General features: G+C 39.9%; 1 protein-coding gene across 2 annotated transcripts in view; it reads left to right on the top strand.

Moving 5' to 3' along the window:
• Nucleotides 1-5,706: 5,706 nt before the first annotated feature.
• Nucleotides 5,707-16,642, top strand: part of GRIN2B (glutamate ionotropic receptor NMDA type subunit 2B) — a 450,932-nt gene continuing 439,996 nt past the window's right edge. For both annotated transcript variants that reach the window (XM_075286322.1, XM_075286323.1), the window contains exons 1-2: nucleotides 5,707-5,826; nucleotides 6,392-6,802. The gene's annotated coding sequence lies outside the window, so the exon portion shown is untranslated. The remainder of the gene's footprint in view (nucleotides 5,827-6,391; nucleotides 6,803-16,642) is intronic.

Here is a 16,642-nt window from a genome sequence, read left to right on the forward strand (position 1 = left end):
AAAAAGCATCAACTAACTAATTTGTATAAAATGTTAAAGTTATTTCAAGTCAGTACTGTAAAAAAGTTTTAGGCAGGTATGCTAAAAATTCTGCAAGAATAGTTTATTTTTTGTCATTTAACACAATTCACACATCAATATTTGGAGTGAATATCCTTTGGAGGCGGGGTCCAGGAAGTGATGATATGACCCCCACAAAGCCCTGATCTCAACAATGAGTCTGATATTACTTGAAGAGGCAGAAGGATCTAAGCAAGCCTACATCCGCAGATGATCTGTGGTTCGTGCTCCCTGCTGAGTTCCTTCAAAAACTGTGTGTAAGTGTACCTAAAAGAATTGATGGAAGGCAAAGGCAGTCACACCAAATATTGATTTCATTTAGATTTCTCTTTTTGTTCGTTCAGTTAATTTTGTTTATTGACTAAAATACACAAAAAGAAAAATGTTTGTTTTTGTACCGTGTTAGCTAGTGGGTAGGAAATATAAAAAACAAAAAACTTGCGAGTCTTCAGTAGGTGATACCTTTTTTAATGGCTAACTCATAATGATGACAGAATATAACGTTTCAAAGCTCTCGGCTTCTTCTTCAGATATATCTAAAAACACTTTCTAAAGGCTGCATATTTATGTGAATTGTTTATATTTAAATGTATATAGTAATAAGCCTCTTCCCCCTCCCTCCTGAAATCCTATCCCTATGTGTCCAGTTGTACATAAATATGCAGCCTTTAGAAAAAATAGGAAAAAGTCATTGGCTGGCGAAATCATGTGACCTCGGATTTATAAGAATAGTGTCAGCCATATTTGTGTCAGATGCGGTTTGGTGAGACAGGGAGAGATGTGCTGCTGAGGGTCAGATAACGATTAGCTTCTGTTAGGCAGGAAAAATTAAAATAAACAGCTCGTTTCAGAGCTAAACCGCTTGAAGAGTGTATATATACCACTAGTATATACACTCATCCTGCACAAATTTCCCAAAAGCCATTTTTAGGGCTCAAATTCCCTACCACTGGTATACAGTGTATACCTGTACCATTGGTTGAGAAGCAAGCTGTATACTTTGCATCCGGTATATACGTTAGTAGATAAACGCTATATATATCTACACTCCATGTATACTTTAAAAAAAAACAAAACACTTGTATACATCAGTTTGTGCACTCACTCATTCTACCTATCCCATTGGGTGAGAAGAAACCTGTATACTGTCATCCGGTATACAGGGTAGTGGATATACGCTCAATATATCTATCCTCCAAGTGTATACTTTAAACAAAATCACTTGTATACATCTGAAAATGCGTAAAACTAGCACAAAGGGACGGGGATGAGGATGGAGCCGTGGAAATCCAGCTGGGGATCCAGGTCGTGGTCAGGCTACTGCGGATCCAATGGCTACTGGAGAGGGACAACCAACAGTGTGCTCATCCATAATATCAAACAGGATGCAGGGTACCACGCTGACGAGGCCCGAGCACCAGGAACAGTGGATAGCGGATATTGCTTCCAGCGGCATTTCCACCAGCCAGTCAGCCACTACCTCCAGGCATGTTCCTACCCAAGAGTCTGCCTCTCTTGGCGATTTAGTGGTTGTGGACCCGCAACTAGCATGTCCCATCCTCAGTGATAATGACGAGACACAGTTCCATGTTTCTGTTCCAGCTCACAAGTTCCTTGTCCTCCTCCTCATCCTCCACCATCACCGCCATCACCGTTGAGAAAAGACATTTAAAACCAACCCATTAAGGCTCACCCCAAGGACCTGAAAACTAATTTTTTTATGGCTCACCCCAAGGGCCTGAAAATTATTTTTTTTATGGCTCACCCAAAGGGCCAAAAACTAAAACTCTGCTGGTTAAAGGCTCAAGTCAACCCAAGGGCCAAAAACTAAAACACTGCTGGTGATGAAAAATTTGTATTCTCTTTGAAGTTCAGTCCTATGGCCAATGTTGTGAAAAGTGCTATTTATAATAATTGGCATCTAATAGAAAATGATGCCATTTTGGCTTCTAAAGCAGTTAATTGCCCTCTCATCACCTTCAAAAAAAGTAAAACAATAAAAGACAATATTGTATCTAGTAGATTTACATCGCAAAAGGAGATGTGGTTAGACAAAGGTTTGCCAAAAGGAAATTACAGTTGTCGCAATTGTGCTTATTGTGAATTTAATAGTCAAATTAAACAGGTCAACCTAGGAGGTGTGTGTTACACTGTGAATCAATATATTACATGTAAATAGAGATGAGCGAACACTGTTTGGATCAGCCGATCTGAACAGCACGCACCCATAGAAATGAATGGAAGCACCTGTGACACACAGTGTTCGCTCATCTCTACATGTAAAACAAATTTTGTAGTTTCTGTAGTCCAGTGTCCATGCAGGAGATTTTATATAGGTGAAACTATAAGACCTCTGTACAATAGGTTTTGAGAACACTTCAAATCGATCGCCAGTGGCAAGGGCTCACCTAAATTGATCGAGCATGTTAGAGAGGCACATGAAGGAAGAGTGTCTGTTATTTTCTGGCCTGTTACATGTTGGCCCGTTGCCACGGGGCGGTGATAGAGGCCGTAAACTCCTACAGGAAGAAGCCAAAATAATTTTACATACATTAGCCACTGGCCCGACAGGCTTAGGGTGCATGCACACTACGTAACGCCGGGCGTGTATCAGAGCCGTACACGCCGGCATTACAGCAGACTGCCGAACACTTCCCATTCACTTCAATGGGAGCGCTTGTAACAGCGGCGTTTACGAGCGCTCCCATTGAAGTGAATGGGAAGTGTTCGGCAGCCCTGCTGTAACGCCGGCGTGTACGGCTCTCATACACGCCCGGCGTTACGTAGTGTGCATGCACCCTTAAATGACAAAATTGACATGAGTGTGTTTCTTTAAGAAGATCATATTCACATTAAGGCGGTATAGATGCGATTCTTTTGACCATTTAAGCTATTATTAGATTGTTATTAGGTAGGCAGCGTAAAAAGGTTCACCGATGATGTGAATATTTAGAGTCATCTATATTCATTGTGTCCCCACTTCTTGAAAAAGTCGAGTTATTCCTGATTTCAATAAAAAGAATAAATCTTTATTAGGTATTAAAGACGTTCTCTGGCCGTGATCAACAGAGATGTATTAGCAGCCGTGATCTGAATAGTAGAGAATAGTCTTTGGTAGCTCAATATTTGATTGGCTACACTCAGAAATCCTGTTTCCCTTCAGGTCCGCTCTGAAGGGCCAGGACTTAGAGCGGTTATGCTTAGTTGGCCTGGTTTTCATTCAGTTCCGATTCAGGGAGGTGTGTCTTAGAGAAGCCCTCTGGTTGGCCAGGCAATAGAGTAGCCTACCTTCCATTCTGGTCTGTTCAAAGGGGCGGTTTTAGTCCAAATTGCCGTGAATTCAATTGGCTGATAGAATTTCCATGTTAGGAACATGTTTAAAACTACACATTTTTGAAACCTAACTGTTCCTTATTTAATTGTGAAATGGTCGAATGAAAAATGGCAATATCCTTGTAAAAAGTCATAAATTATCTATATGTAGACTCGTCTATTTTTTCCATCTGTTGCATAAATAATGGTTTTAATTTTACTTATAGTATATTATATGTGTGTAAGTTTATGTGATTTGTTAATGAGAAGTTTGTTCGGGCATCACAATTACAGAATGCTGATTGGTTAGCACATACTTATAGGTTAAGAACATGGGTGTAGTGTTTAGAAAGCCTGATGAAATGCTTATAGCATGAAACGATCGTCGCTTGACAATGTTACCATCTTCACCTTGATGTACTGAAAGATTTTTTTTAAAAAAGGATGCAATAAAGGATTATCAATTTTATGTTAACTATCCTGGTGAGTGCCCTGCCTTTTTCCATTTTTGAACTGCTGGTGCAAGGCTCACCTCACCCCAAGGGCCTGAAAAGTAAATTTTTGTATGGCTCAGCTTAAGGGCCTCTAACTTAATTTGGAAGGGCTGACCTCAAGGGCCACAAAAGTAATTTTAGGAGGTCTCACCACATCACACACACACATACACAATGACAGTTAAACGTGGGGGCTGTTGGATTTCCCTTTTGCCTATGCCATCTGTGGTTGTCATCTGATTTAAAGGGGTGCATGTTATTGTTTCTTTAGCTTAAAATTTGAGTTTCCGTCCATACTAATGTAGAGTAAAGAAGGTTTCCAAGTATTTTTCCACTTTCATAGAGGTTCTATTGAGTTTGTAAGGTGTCTAGTTGATAGGTTGTGATAGTGGGGTAATACAGGGACTTGGGCGTGTTAGCTGCACCCAGGCATGCTTCCCCCGCTGTCCTAGTTGCATTCCAGAGGTGTTGGCATCATTTTCTGGGTTGTCATTGTGGACTTGGTGACTCTTATTAGTCGAATAGTGGTTTCCCCTGAAACGAGCATTTTTTCCCCATAGACTGTAAAGGGATTCGATATTCGGTCGAATAGTCGAATATTGAGGGTCTATTCGAAACGAATAGGTTCCAGACCAAAAAATCCCATCTGAACTTACCCTCAGCCTTTCCACCTTAGCCTTAGTCTTTTTAGCCACATCCTGAAAAGCATCCAATTGCAAATACTGAAGTCAATGCTACATTTTTGTCCTTTCCCCAACTCTTCCACGTAGTGGAGGAAACAGTTGGAACGGGATTTTTTATTGCTTTACTTCATACTTTTTTGTTTTATGTGTTCCTGTTCTTCAAAGGATTTCATTTATCAGAACAGAAATATTGGTTCCAGACCAGCCTTTTTCTTTAGCAATAAACAGACAAAAGTTACAACCATGGTCAGGCTATTGTCAAGTATGTTAGGAGACCTGGTTCCTAAACTTGCAAGCAAATGTTGTATATTCTAACACAGGGGTAGGGAACGTACGGCTCTCCAGCTGTTGCAAAACTACAACTCCCAGCGTGCATACTTGCTCTGCTGTTCTTTGAACTGCCATGGAAGTGAATGGAGCATGATGGGAGTTGTAGTTTCACAGCAGTTCCCTACCCCTGTTCTAACATGTCTTTCTACCTACCTCCCTGCTTGGATTGTTGTTTACAAAGAAGCAGGCAAGGTAGGAGGACTTGTCAGATCTATATTAGTAAAGGATGTAACCTTAACCATATCTTCTCTTCTCAGCATATGTGCGTCTACATCTGTAATATATTACTGTGTATTATCCTGTACCTGTATTACTATGCTGCTATAACATGCTGAAATTTCCCCAATGTGGGACTATTAAAGGATTATCTTATCTTATCTTAACCTGAGCCAAATAGTAAATGGAAGCCCCAAAATAGCCCGAATAACACCTAAATATAATATAAATACTGTAGAACATGAATACAGTAGAATAGTAGATAAATACAGTGCTTTATTTACAGCATACCTTGCTACCCCCTTCACTTTTTAGTATGGAGGGGTGACATACTCCTTCTGAACACATGATCTCATCTTTTTATTGCTCTTTGCCTGGCGAGACCTGCCTTGTAAAGAATTTTTCTGGTAAGATCCTTAAATATTTAAGGCATAAAGAGAGCAACTGTTGTTTGTTGCTTTATATATTTAATATGTATCTTTAGCACACAGTGGTGGGTTCCCTGTAGAAAACTTTGCTACAGTTCTACAAGCCGCCATTAGGGGGAGCTCCTTCACCCTCATTTCTGAACATGACGTTGGACATCCAATCAGTTTCAGCACAAGTCACAGGGAAGGGATTCTTAGCAGGGAAATTCTCCCTTCTCCCAGATCCTGGCAGTGTGGGTATTGCGTGGATGGGATAAGAAATCAGGTCTCTGCAATACAGGGTTGGAAGTGAATGACATATCTGTAAGTACATCATTGCACCTCTCTATGCCATGTGCCAAGCCAGGCTCATCATTGAGCCTCAATTGCAATATGTGTAAGGTAGTCATCATCACCATGTCTGACACGTTGTATCCATGTATACTGCCATACCAGACCCATCTACACGTATGTGAATGATCCTAGGCACTCAGCATGTCATACTGTCCTGTAAAGGGTTAACTGTGTATATATGTGTATGTGTGTGTCGTGACAGGTCAGAATGAATGGCTTTTGGAGCAGGGAGTATGGCAATTATGTGCATGTATGTATATGTGTATATGTGTCTGTGTGTAGGAGACACAGAGGATTTGCTGGGTGCCTCTCTTGATGCCAGTAAATATTCTTTGCCTATCTTTAGCAGTATGCATGCATATTCAGAGTATGATATAGCTCAACATGTCTGATGAATAATGTATGACCATTTTATCCATTCCCCTCGCTCTCTACTATGGATTTTTGGGGTTTAGAGAATCTAGTTGCCAGATCCCCCTTTTCAGCATCTTCTCTCTAATAAAATATTGATTGAATCTCTCTTTCTCCTCTATAGGATGGGGGGTGTTGTAAAGGAGACCAGTATGCTGCAGATAGCAACAGCACTGATCAGCTAAGAAACAAATAAGCCTTCCAGAGCCACCTCTCCAAAGCTCCAGGATCTGACCACAGAAGGAGCCTCTTATCCCTGCCTTGTATTCTGCTTTACTGAAGAATCCCTCATTTGTTCATCTCATTCCTGAATTTCTGCCTTTGCTGCTCATAGCTAGGAAGGATCTTGTCTGCTACACAAAGGATTCCACTTGTCACCCCCACATCCCCAATCCTTTTGATCTGTTTGATTTTTATGTATTTCTGCACCCTGTTTGCTTATGTGGATATGCAAGGTAGAAGAGAGGAGAGCATAATCCCACCATGTCCAGTGCTTTAACCCAGCAGACTAAAGGAACTGTGTCGTCAAGCCCAGGTATGTGCACTGAGATCAGTGTTTCATCGTTTCCCCATTATCGTAGAAATACACCATAAACTGCAGTCTCGAATTGTGATCCCCATGCCAGCCTTGTATCCGCTCTGCATGTATATGCAATGTGCCTCATACCTGTAGTAGCTGTTGCATTCTCCATTCTCTGCATGGCCATTGTGAATAAATGACACTGTATGAACCTCTTTTCTGTCTGTCTATTGTACGATTTTCATTCCTGTTGTAGTGGTAGGGCTTGTCATCAGGTATCTGATCTTGACATACACATGGTAATAGCAAATGGAGGCTAATACTGATACAGTGCTGATATTGAACGCCGTAAGATGTTCACATGCATATGATTTGCATGTATCTGTAGAAATATTGTTTGTTGCCGTGTGGATAGCCCTGCATATGTATAATATTAGACTGGGCATTGATATGGCTTTATATTTGCTTATAGTTCTCAGGTGAACTGCTTGTAGTTTTGTACAATTGTATTTTATTTTCACAGTACGTAATTCTTCATGTTGTTTGTGCTCTACATGTGTATAATGTTGTGGTCTTCACTATGGGCCTTCCAGTGTGCCAGTCACATACTGATGCAGGGCAGCAGTAAAATGCAGGTTTCAGGCCTGGCTAGTGAAGGAGGCCTGCATTACCTCCTGCTACGAATATTCACAAACTAACTCTATGTTCCATGTATGAAACATACAGTATATAGTGTATTTACAGTATGTAGAAAGGTAGAGGCAACTGTATCATGCGTGTACATATCCAGATATCATCCTGCCTTGGCATCTCTTGACCGATTTTACTCCTTTTGGATTGTTTTGAGGAATAATGCAATCTATGGACCACTGTTTGTGGAAAGATTAATTATAGAGTGGACACATCCATGGTGCATTGGCTACCTATAGGACTGAATGTATTGATATTGATCATGTATCTTCTTTCCCATGGTGATACACATATTACAGGTTGCATTTGTCAGAGCTGTTGCTAACACTATGAAAGTAATTACGATTGTAGACACGATTGGTGTGAGTTATTTATTAGTCTCCTACACAGTATATCGTATACAGTCATATACAGCTGGCATATGTAGTGAATATATGTATGTTCATTGCAGTCGCATGTTCATGACTTCCTGTAGCGTTCCTTCCTCACAGTGGTTACATTTCAGATACAGCAATACATATGTAATTATTACAAGACAGCCAACAAGTCATTTCCTATTTCATATCCAGCGTCTGCACTACAAGCTACAGAGCCACCTATGTACCGTACATATACATGTAGCACCAGCATTCACAGATCAGCTTATTACTATAACCTATATGTCGAGCCTTTGAAGTTTTTCATCATCGCAGCTCTGGCTGTGGCAGAATAATGGGAGAGGATTACATGGTAAACCATCTGTAATACATATCTGTCATGCACTGCCAGTATTTGAATATCATTTCCAATAGCATTTTACTAGCAGGCATATAAATCACCTGTCGCACACTCTGGGCACATTGAGTTTACTATACCCCACTTATTACATGACACTTGGACATGTTAATTCAGGAAAGATGCTTTATATGGTATTTGAATAAATCGAATAAAGTAGTGGATAGAAATATTTTTAACTCTGAATGTACTCTGCTCAATTTGATATAATCAGCTAGCTGTAATACAGTGTTCTGAATCTAGAGGGGCTCTCGTCGTATAGTATTATTAATCAAAAGGCAGACCCTCTGGCCTCTTACCGTCCACTTACTATAAATGTCTACTCAAATTTACATAGATATTTAGCCTCATTTATCAAAACTGTCTAACCGTAAAACTGCTTTTTTTGCCCATAGCAACCAATCAGAGCGCAGCTTTTATTCTTCCAGAGCTCCAATTAATTCTTATGGGCAACAAAGACAGTCTTAATATTAGACAGCTTTGATAAATAAGATCCATATTTCAGGTTTGTGGTATAGACAGTTGTAGGTTATATTATGTATATATAATTAAAAAAAACCTGTCTTCAGTGGTAATTTCAGTAAAACTATGGTAGGCCAAACATCTTGTACAAGGACATTTCTCTGCTCATACAAATGTACTAAAAGGTCCAGAGATCCTACCTATAGAAAGCTTCCTTTAAAGCCTCCTGTATACCGTAGGTGGTAGGACTGCTCACAGACATGTATGTATACAGCTATATTCATGAATTATGGCTCCATACCACTGGTTATGAAGTACATGTCATCACAACTAATAAAATAAAGCATATACAATAAATGATAATGACGGAGTGAGTGAACGTACAATAACACACAATGCTATCCCTAGGTTTCAGAAAGTGGAACATATACAGGAATCTTTCTATAAAGACATTACAGACACACATGCATTGGTATTTTATTCAGATGGAGGATTCAGGGGGAGTTTCTTTCCCAGTTTTCCTGTTTGATGGGGGACTCAGTGGTGAGGCCTCCAGCAATCTGACACTTCCAAGTGTAATAGCACAACTCCTTTATGAACAGGCTTGGGATAGGTCAACAATATGTGATCAATAGGGTCCAACCGTTCGGATGAGTGCTGTGGCCTCTTCACTGAATATCAAACACAGCGCTGTAGGTTATATTATGTGTATATAATAAAAAAGCCTAGGGGCAGTGCTTGGTATTGCAGCTGAGCCTAATTCACATGAATAGGGCAAGATGAAACAAACAAGATGAATGAAGATGACATTACTGGCCTTTAGGGTGGACGCTGCAGTCACCTGAGAAAACTGATCTGTGGGGTGCTAGACCCCCGTTGATCAGGTATTGATGACCTTTTTTAAAGATACATCATCAATATTCATCTCCTGGAAAACCACTTTAGGCTGAAGCCCCATGTTGCATAAATGCAGCGTTTTTTCCATAAAGGAAGGTGGTCCGCAGAGGAAGATTCATTGTGCAAGAACACAATGAAAAACGCTGCTGAGAAAAATGTCTCCACTGCGTTTTTTTCTGCAGCGTTTTTTGCTACGTTTCACAAATCTAAGGCCCCACATTGCGGAAATGCAACTTTTTTTGTTGTAGTTTTTTGAGCCGAAGCCAGGAGTGAATTGAGCAAAAGGTTGAAGTCAATATGCTTTTTATTTATATACCATTCCGTTTTTATCAGCTTTGGCTCCAGTAAATGCAGCAAGATCTCCAACAACAAAAAAAGGTGTGTTTCTGCAATGTGTGGCCTCTGTTTTAATGTACTATTTAATGCCTCTATTCTACTGTACTAGAATACAGTATTAACAGGGGTCATGTTTATTACCACCTTAATCAGAAGGACTAGAACCGCCACATTCCTTCACTTCTTGACCAATAAGAATATTTTTATTATATTATATATGAAATTCTGAATGCATTTTAGATCAGAAATTGTTCATGTGCTCCTCATTTCCCTCACGTCCATTTTCCAGCTCACAAGTCACGACCACTTGATTTGGTTTCAGGAAACCATAAACCAATTCAGAATCTGTTTCAACTACGGTAACAGATGCTTCTTGACTTATTCCTATATCACAGTTTCCATATAGTTTTCCCATATATAGAGATGAATTTAACACAGCAGCAGGATTGGCTCTAGGCACAGACTGCAAAGTGCCGGAGATGACAGATATTTTACATATACTAATAGAAAGACTTACATATAAGATGGTGTTGTACATTTCATATTCCATTGTTTGTGACTGTAAACACATGTGAAACCTAAGATAGTGTTCTGTTGCCATATCTGGGAAAGAGGAGCGATGACTAAGTTGTTACCTCCCGCATGCAGAAATACAGTGTAACTGGATCAGAGGTGTAACCTGAGGCCTCTGGGCGCAATACTTAAACCATCTATATTGTCCTATTATAATGCTAAAATATAAGCCGGATGAGCTGTCACTAGTATTGCTAAGAAATCTATTAGAAAGTAGAAAACAACTCAACGATCCAGTGATGGCACGCCATTGCTGCCAACTGTGCCATCTCACTCTACAGGTAGCGCTCAGGGGAACTCCCTGGGAATATTGTAGATACCTACAGTAGAGTGGCAAGACCAATATCCTTGAGTTTGCCTTATTTATGGCTTGGGGAATGTGCGTTATCTTTCTAAGTAGCATTTTAGCTATAGACTTACATATTATTCCCATTATTTGTTCAATTACATATTTTAGTCATTTTTTTTTTTTTTGGGGGGGGAAGTCTCAGCATATGACCTTGAAAATCTGCCGCTGTGCTCATAGGTCTTCTCCATTTAACTTCAATCATTTGATGTGAGATTTGCTCACACATGCTTGTGCTTGTAGGGCCTGTGCGGTCCAGTGTAAACTAATGTAGTATTGAGCAATATATGTGTAAAATAATGTAGTATTGAACAATATGTGTGTAAAATAATGTAGTATTGAACAATATGGCTTGGCTGATAGTTGTAATTTTAGACTATGTTTTCTATAAGGTTGAGGTCAGGACCATGTTAAAGAATTTGAAGTAGTGTCTGTGTGCAGCTGAAGAGAGTTTTCCACAGAATATTGTCACAAAGTTTGGCAGCATTTTACTTTAATGGCCTTGCTTTTTTTAATATCCTAGTATACCCCTTCCCTGAGACTAAGGGTGCAGCACAAAGCTTACTCAATTCCATGACATCTTCTCTACCACACTGTATAGTTGTCTTTCCTTAGAAAAGTCAAACCTAGGTTTGTGCTTGAAGATTGCAGATGGTGACCTGTGACACATCCCTCCAGAGAACAGAAACTCGCCAGTGCAATGGTGATGAGATTGTCTGTTCTCCAGTTGAAGTTTGGCATTTTACACAGTGATCTCGGTATTGTATTCACCTGGTCGGCAATGAAGCGCAGTCCATGAAGCTTCCTGTTTTTGTTCTGACATTGGTGTTTGAAGTAGCTTGGGACATTAAAGTGACAACTGTCTGAGGAATGAAAGTTTGCAGCACTTACTGGTGTGGTGAGCAAAGCAAAAATTTGACAAGCTGACTTGAGAATGACCAAAGTTACCAACATTCCTGTTAGTAAAATCAGAGCATTAAAGTCCCAGGGACATCCCAAACCAGGCGCATACACAACCCCACCCACCCCAAATTCATGACAACCCTGGCAAATTTGGGATAGTTGGAGAATAATACTGGTGTTTATATACAAGTATTACATTTGTTTTTGTGATTATCAAAAGAACAGTCCTGGCAAAAAATGTGACATGCCTAATGCAGGGCCTGAAAGGGCAGTACATGACACAGTGATTTTGTGATGAATCTTTGTGTCATGGCCATCATTTCAGTGTACAAGCTATGCCTGGAGTGTTCCTTTAAAGCCACATTTCACACATGTACAGTATTTCACAACTGTGAATGAGCCCCCAAGGAGCAGTAGCAGAACAAGCTTTCAATAAATCTCCATTTCATACATTTCAGCTTATCAATGATTTCCATCAATTGATTGTATAAATAATCTGTTGCTTTGATTGAATTATGTTCCCAGATTTATGTAAATTGCTATTAAAATAGCAAGGCTTCACTCTGTTTTTGTATACCGTATGTTTATATTTTTTTTTAATGGTTTTTCCTTTTCTGTTCAGAAACATAAAATAGCCTATTATCTGTACCTGAGATGTATCCTATTAATATTATAAATGTGAAATGTTTGTGAGTTTGTGGGTTTGTGACTTTGGATGTTCGGATGTTTGGCGGTCAATCACGCAAAACCCGCTCCACCGATTTGGCTGAAATTTTCCACAAACATAGTCACTACACTCGATTGCGCAATAGGCTACTTTTTGTCACAATAGCGCACATACGTTTTTCCCAGGACCCCCACAAAACCCAAACTCACATCACTATCTCTGCAATCTCACACATTTTGGACCATAGCAAGTCACAAAATCCATATTACCCTCTACAGCAGAGGTCAGCAACCCCTGGCACACGTGCCAAGAGTGGCACTCCTGCCATATTTTACTGGCACACCAGCAGCACAGGACCTGCAAGAGTTAAATGAAGTCCGAGGTCCCTTCAGTGCTCTGCTAGAGCTGAGGCATAAGGACACTTCCCTTTGAGAGGGGTGCAGGAAACCCAGGGGGTGGAGCTTAATCGTTCAAGTCTCTGCCTGCTATAGTGGTCTGCATCCTGCAAAGATTCCCCGAGGAGGAGAGGAAGCTGCTAGCAAAGTGAAACTGAAAAACACACAGGTACATAGGATTACTGTTCTCATTAATGTCAGGTTTTTAGGGTTATTAGTTTAGTGTTAGTAACACCATGTGCCTCACATTAATAGGAATAAACCCCATCATGTCCCTCATATTAACCTCTGTGTGCCTCACATTAATAGGAATAAACCCCATCATGTCCCTCATATTAACCCCTGTGTGCCTCACATTAATAGGAATAAACCCCATCATGTCCCTCATATTAACCCCTGTGTGCTTCACATTAATAGGAATAAACCCCATCATGTCCCTCATATTAACCCCTGTGTGCCTCATATAAAGGTTACTAATATGTGATACATATGGAGGTACTAATAAAAGATCTCAATAATGAAGATACTTAATTATTACCTCCAAGTCTCTCACATATCAGTAACTCTTACACAAGGGTTAATGTGAGGGACATGATGGGGTTAATTGCTATTAATAAGAGGCACACGGAGTTACTAAACTGTCATGCACAGGGCCAGACTTTATGTTGCTTGCTCAAGAGTATCCTGTGCCCAAAACTTACATGTACTGGCGGAAAATAACAAATCATACAATGTCGTATATCCAAGTATATTCACTTGAAATACTTCTGTCCCAAAGACACTATGTACAGTTTATAACAACACCATATAGCAGCTGAAATACAAATTACATTCAACACAAAAGTCTCATGTGCTCTCAGAATTACAGCAAAAACAAGATACACAGTTACATTTCCTATCCCATACCTCATACACAATACGAAAACCTTACCCGCGCCTACGTACCCACTTCTACAATCACCGCAGACGAAGTCGCGGGTACCAGCTAGATTTATCATAAAAGTAAGAATTTTCTATGGTCATTAGAGCCATCGACATGTACTATGCAATGAGCTGGACCGTGGCTTAGAATTACATATTTATTGAGTATCTATGGACATAATACCAGAGGTCACCAGTGACGTTTTAACCGATAACCAGCCACCATGCAGTTATAAAATGCACACGCAATGTTCACAAAGGTGCAGTGAGGTGACCAGTGGTTGATCATAGTGGCCAGTAGGGACCAGTGACTTCATAGGTTCAAGATATTGATGGCCATCAATTACAGATGAGTGAAAATCTGATTTTCCGTATATCTTTTGGTAAGTTCTTTGAAAGGGCTGCAGTGCTCTTACAAGTATTGTAGCCTCTTCATTGTTTTAAATCAGTCTGTCTATCTGCACACCATCTCCATAGTAGTACTTATAAGTAGACAGTCTGAGCTAACATTGAACAGTGCCAAAAACCCTTCAATCAGCTGATCGTCATGAGTATCAAGAGCTAGACCCCACTGATCTGTTATTTCAGATAATTGAGGATCATTCTTTCGGCCCCTCTTTTAATTGTCATTTATAGGGATGCTGAGCTCATGCAAGCATTGTGGCCTCTTTACTGTTTACCTCCATCTACCTGCATGCCATCTACTTAGTTGTACTAATTTGGTAGACAGACTGAGGTAAACTTTGAAGAGGCCACTGCACTTGCGTGAGTGCCATTGCCCCTTCTGTCAGCTGATAGGCAGGGGGGTTATGAAGAGTCAGACCCTCACTGATCTGATATTTATAGTCTATCCTGAGAATAGGTCATCAGCCAAGATAATGACAAGCTATCTGTGGAGGTAATATTTGACCATTTTTATATGAGATACTTGTTATTAATTCCCTCAATTGTTCTCTCATTGAGCATACTGTCACCCAAATATTCTTAAGTCTATATTAGACATGTAGATGTTGGCTCCAAGGAGTGCCGATCCACAAGAAACATGTTGACTGGCTTTCATTTGCATCGGCCTTATTAGCCAGGATGATGCAGACTGAATGGCGGAGGAATGATCGCGAACACTGCAAGACAATCAGCCAACCAGCAAACATTCACTTATTGGTCAGCTGAGCGGTGGCAGTATTAGATTCCTAGGAGTGCTTTTTGTTGATAATTGCCCTGAATATCGGCTCATCTAATTGGATAGGGATGTGGAAGACAGGATAAGAGATTACTAGATATTAGATGTAATAACAAGCTTTGTTCAACCGATAAACTGGCATTGACATTGTACATATTTACCTTAATATGTTACCCCGACTATGGATAACAAGCTAAGTAAATGAATGCAAAATAATGAACTAATATTCAGTTTTTTTTTAGTGTGTCCGATGATGAAATCCTTTAATTACCCCATTAATGCTGAATGTTAATGCTTGTGGTGTTGCCTGGCCTAATGAAATAACACAGATCATGGCTCTGTTGGGACGCAGGCTATTAAAATCACTTACAAACTCGATACCTTTTGAAAAACCTCATGGGGACTATCAATTACAGTGTCTTTGTTATAGGTTGCAGGTAAACAATCAAGTATAAGGTTCTTGTGTTAATGCAAAAATATAGATTTATCTCATTGAGTAAAACTCTTTTTAGAATAGACTATTAAAACACAGAATATTTGGCAACTATAACTTCAAAATAAAAAACACATTTATAAAGGCCATTTATATGGGTATATAGTTATCCTGCATTTCTCCAAGGTTTAGAGTAAAGTTATGGATTTAGACTTTAGTGTATTTGAAATGAATACATAGGTTTGAGTCACACCATAACTGTGGTGGTGATACCATATATATTATAAACTGAGCTGGAATATATGCCATAGACTGCAATGGCTAAATGCATGCTACATTGACTCTCCTTTTGGCATATAATTAAAAAACAAAAGAGACACCGAGCACACTATATAGTGTAGAATGTCTGATAAATTTTGGTGGAAATAACCAGAAGATTTAAAAGGACCAAATGGCCTCTCACCTGATGAGGTTGTGACAATCGCTCACAACTACGTTTGGGGTTTACCGTCAGGTGGAGGAGGCAGCACGTCTGATGGACACCGGCCAAGGCCGGGGAAGATAGCGTTTTCAATGAAATGGAAAGACGGCGCTCTCAGGTCACAACAGGATTTTATTCAAAAAGACAATGATGCACAACGCTAAAAAATCGCCGCGTTTCGGGCACACCTGCCCTTTCTCAAGTGCGTAACTTCACACAAAGCTCGGTCAGTCTGGAAGATGTATACAAATTGTATGCATATATTGGCATATAATTGGCTGCTATGTGCTCGGTCTTAGCTTCCCCAACTCTATGAAAACGCACAGTTGTTTATGGTTGATAGTACTGTATGTGAATGAAGATCCTATATTGTATGGTATCCATCTTTTTATTTTAAATGATAGATGCCTGTGTGAAAATAAATGTTGTCTATAAAGAAATGACCTTGAGATGTTGTACATGTATTAACTATATACAGAATAGGGACCTCAGTGTTCATAACAACTGGGTTCCTGGGTCCTTCTGTTCACATGGAACGTTGGTTGTTCATGTATACTACTGCACTGCTCCCGAAGAGAATCAAAATACAGCAGCCCAATAAAGTAGAATGGAGGGGCAGTTCATATGCTTGACGACTGCTTCATTCATTTAGAGTGAAAAGAACCCCTCTTGTTATAACTGATGGGGGTTCCAGAAGGGGTTCCATAACCCCACCAATCAGACACTTATCGTCTACCCTGTGGAATGGATATTCCAAGACTATTACTGTATGTCGATAACCAAACCTCATTGAAGGT

Source organism: Leptodactylus fuscus, chromosome 9 (assembly GCF_031893055.1).
Source record: "Leptodactylus fuscus isolate aLepFus1 chromosome 9, aLepFus1.hap2, whole genome shotgun sequence".
Taxonomy (NCBI): Eukaryota; Metazoa; Chordata; class Amphibia; order Anura; family Leptodactylidae; genus Leptodactylus; species Leptodactylus fuscus.